We start from the raw sequence: 4,374 nt of genomic DNA, 5'->3' as shown, positions 1-4,374 counted from the left end.
AACAAGGATTAGTGGTAGATCCGATGAATATCGCAGTCATTGTAAACCTGCCAGTACCAAAAATTATAAGACAACTATGTACTACGCTAGGATACATTGGTTACTACAAGAAGTTTATAAAAGGATATGTGCATATAATTGCACCGATGGAAAAGTTGTTGAAGAAGGATGTGACCTTATAGTGGGATGAATAATGCTAGAAAATCTTGGATGTGATGGAAGAAAAGATGGTAATTGTGCGAATTCTAGTTTTTACGGACTGGAAGAAAGAACTTCATGTGCATGTTGATGCATCTTGCATAGCTTTGGGAGTAGTAATAGCGTAGCCACGAGTAGGGGATTTTTATCATCCCATTGCATTTGCCAGTAGGAAGTTGTCTAAGGCAGAAAATAATTACAACATAACAGAAAGGGAGGGGTTAGCCATGGTGTATACACTACAAAAGTTCAGACATTACTGGTTGGGAGGACACTTTAAGATGTTCACAGATCACTCCGCGTTGAAGTGTTTTCTAAATAAGCCTATATTAGGAGGAAACATTTGTCGATGGTTGTTATTATGCCAAGCATGTGATGTATGCCAAAGGATAGAAAAGCCATCTAGAAGATATGAAATGCCACTAGTACCCCACGTGAACTTACAAGCTTTTGATATATGGGTAATTGACTTTGTTGGACCGATCAGTCCATCGAGGAAAATACTGGTGCAAGATATATCATCACTGCGACAAATTATTTGACAAGATGGATCCAGGAAAAACCAGTAAAGGATTTCAACGTAGAAACTATTGTGAAGTTCATTTTCGAGTATACATTGTCTAGATTTGGTTGCCTAGAGATCTTGATGAGCAACCAAGGGACACATTTTTTGAATAAGATGAATGAAGCACTAACTGAGGAATTCAGAATTTACCATCAAAAGAGAACTCCCTATCACCCTCAGGCAAATGGGACAGTGGAAGCTTTCAATAAGATTCTGGAGAATGCATTGACCAAAGTGTGCAACGTAAATAGAGATGACTAGGACTTGAGGATTCCAGCATTGTTGTGAGCATACAAAACGACATGCAAGAAGTTTACTAGGTAGACACCTTTCAGGTTTGTATATGGACAAGAAGAAGTTATTCCAATGGAATACATTGTGCCAAGTCTAAGAATTGTTGTTGTCACAGATATGGAAGACCCTGACATGATGAATGAGAGAATGTCACAGATAGTAACTTTAGAAGAAGATATATTCATAGAAGGATTCCTTAAACATGTGCAGAAATACCAACATGACATAAAAATAAAGAAGAACATATTTCACGAAGGGGATCTAGTATTATTATATGACAGTAAGTTCATGAAGTTCTCGGGAAAATTTAAAACGCATTGGTTGGGGCCATATATCGTCAATAACGTTACAGATGGTGGTGTGTTCCAGCTTACGAAGTTAAATGGTCAGATGATTCCAGGATGTGTGGAAGGTAGTAGACTGAAAATATATAGGGAAAATTATGTCCCTGGACCATCGCACTAAATAATGACAGGAAAAAAGTCTTAGTGCCACTTGCAGTTGAAAGTGGGCACGAGACTATAAACTACTCTTCAAGAAGGGACTTCACTGAAGGAAGATTTCTACGCGATACTCAGAAGTATGATGAAGTCAGTAGGAGCTTCCACAAAGAGGAGGTGACTACGCCAACAAGTAATATAGACGAAGTTAGTTGGAATTATGACTATTGGAAGGAAAAAGGGCATCGTTAAAAAGAAATTATTGTTGAAAGATGCTGGAGTAAAGAATTTATGAAGCACAGATGGATGTATATATCCCATACCTGCATTAATGAACCAAATATAGATCCAATCATGAGTCCGGGAATTCAAAATTTTTATAAAAACCAAATCCCATGCCAAATTTGACACTTTGTTGCCTAAGAGAGATCAAAAATTGTGCCTAAGTGAAGATGAGCTATTGCATGTCTAAGAGGAGCTGGGAAGAGTTGGTCAGAATATTTAAGAAGAAAGGGTTAGCTGGTATCATGGAGTCACAACCAGGAAAGACCGCAAGAGAAAATGTACCAATGCCCCCGATGTGCATAGGGTCGCCAAGGAAGGTGCCACAGTCGCAGCCTCAGAAGAGACAAGAGAAGGGACTAGCTAAGGTCTCTTCAACAAAATTGAGAACATCACCACGAAAGAGGACGGAAAAGAAAGTGTGGTTAAAGAACACGAAGGACAAGGGAAAAAAGCCCATGTAGAAAGGAAAGAGACTGATGCAATCAGAGGGGCCTCAGTAGGTCCACGACCGTGAGGAAGAAGTTGAGTTTCATAGGAATGAGACAAAGGATGAGGAGACTCCCTCTGTGCTCCAAGCATACATGACGCTAAGAAAACCAGGCACAAAGATGATTAAGGAGCCAAAAGAAGGGAAATTTTCTACTTATATGTCGTTGTTACCAAAAGAGGTGCCTTTTGAAGGTGAAGTGTTTGGGAAGATTTCCCAACTCAAATTGGAAGACTGGGATTTCAATGACAAAAGAAAATTTCCACAATTTGATCCCAGTAGGTACCTAAAGAAAGTTCACAAATCGGAGAGCAGAGTTACAAGACTGGAGCTGCAATAATGGGTTGTGGGAGTGGAGAAAGTAGGAATTTTGAACATGTTGAATGTGCCACACTTTGGTTGAATCCCATTTAATACAATTTGTGTGCGAAAACTCCTCGCACTAGTGCATGATGATTGCATTTGGTTAGGGATAAGGATCTCGATTGATGCGATGCTCATCAGAAAAATAACAGCGCTGCCACATCAACAAAAGGACCCCACAGATGAATTCATAGGTAAAAGAAAAGACAAGGAGATGGTCGAGATGATGAAATAAAATTTTAGGTTAATAAAGAAGTCTGACGGATATGAGATAAAATCCATCGAGGATCACGGTGTTCACTTTGCGGCACATATCTTAGCAGGGAAGATCATGAGGAAGTTCAAGGCCAATGAAGTGCCTGCAGCATTAGTGTCATTAACATAAGAGTGCTGCGTAGGGGTCCAGTTCAACTTGGATTCTTATCTATGTATGGAGTTTTTAATGGATTGCAGGGAAGCACAGGAAGAAGGAAAAACCTTCCACTATGGCTAGTTTTTTATTCTTATTGCACTTATTGCATGGAAAGAGCCGAAAGATATTCAATTTCCAACTGTTGAGGTGGATGTATGTGAAGCAGCGAGGTATGCTTCGCTATGGTTTATGAAGGAACCGAGAGGTGTAGCAGAGAATAAGATGTTCTCTGTAGTCATGGCAATGGATTTGCATATGGTGGTGAATCAGTATCCCAAACTGTCACCGAGCCTGTACAAACAATATCGTCATATGGCATAGTTTAAGGCAGACATTCACAGGGCATATGTGAAAGCCATGAAGGACCCAATAGAGACATGGCATCCATTGCCATACCTAGTAATAGAGGATGATCTCCATGCGGTAGTGCAAGATTGACCAGAGGAATGGATGAGTCCACCTGATGGAGTGGTTGGAGGAGAGGGAGGAGAAAAAGGCACCTCGCAGGGTGTAGGTATAGGAAAGGAAAACAACACAAGAAACAGAGGGAGGGCAGGAACATGAGGAACACTGCAACAATGCGGAGGTATCAAAAGAGTCTCCCTTTGTAATAAAAATGTGGCCAGGAAAGAAGCATAAGGAATAGAAGAGTAATGATGTAGTGTCGCTTGTCCTCACTAATGGGGACATCGATGAGATAGAAGAGAAAATATAGGAGATTAACACAGAGACCTGGAAAAAGATTGGTGATCGTTGAAAAGTGACCTTAGCTAAGGTACAAAAGGGAATTGTGGAGCTGAAGGCATTGCCACAAGAAGTGAAGCAACCATAGAAGGCAGCCCAACCATCACAGCAGGAACAAATACTGGAAATGAGCTTTGGAATGAGGATGTTACATGTACCAGGTGGGGCATTGGAATTTGAAGCAGTAGTAGATAAAGAGTGAGCCAAGGCATGGCACAGTGTTTAGATGAATGTTGATGCGCTACTCTTTCAGGTGTTGCATGAATTTCATTAGGGAATCACCGTAGAGATGCAGGATTGAGAACAACATATGTCATTGTTAAAAGAAAAGGCGAAGTCAGAGAAAGAAACGCCATAGAAGGAGTTGAATCAAGTGGCCATGGAAAGGGAGGAAGCAAGGAAACAAAAAAAAAGTTGGAGAAGGCCATTGTTGATACTTGTAGCATAGTTCTAGACGTGAAGGTCCGTGAGGATGAAGCACCAGTAGAAAATGTCGCGAAGCTCGCCGTCGCAATCAAGGTCTCAAAGAATGTGATAGCCAAACTGAAATTTTATTATGCACTGAAGATATCAGAGCTACAAATAA

Source organism: Pinus tabuliformis, chromosome X (genome assembly GCF_031772625.1).
Source record: "Pinus tabuliformis cultivar Carrire ecotype Pingquan chromosome X, CPIR1, whole genome shotgun sequence".
NCBI lineage: Eukaryota > Viridiplantae > Streptophyta > Pinopsida > Pinales > Pinaceae > Pinus > Pinus tabuliformis.
Note: the sequence above shows the minus strand (reverse complement) of the source record.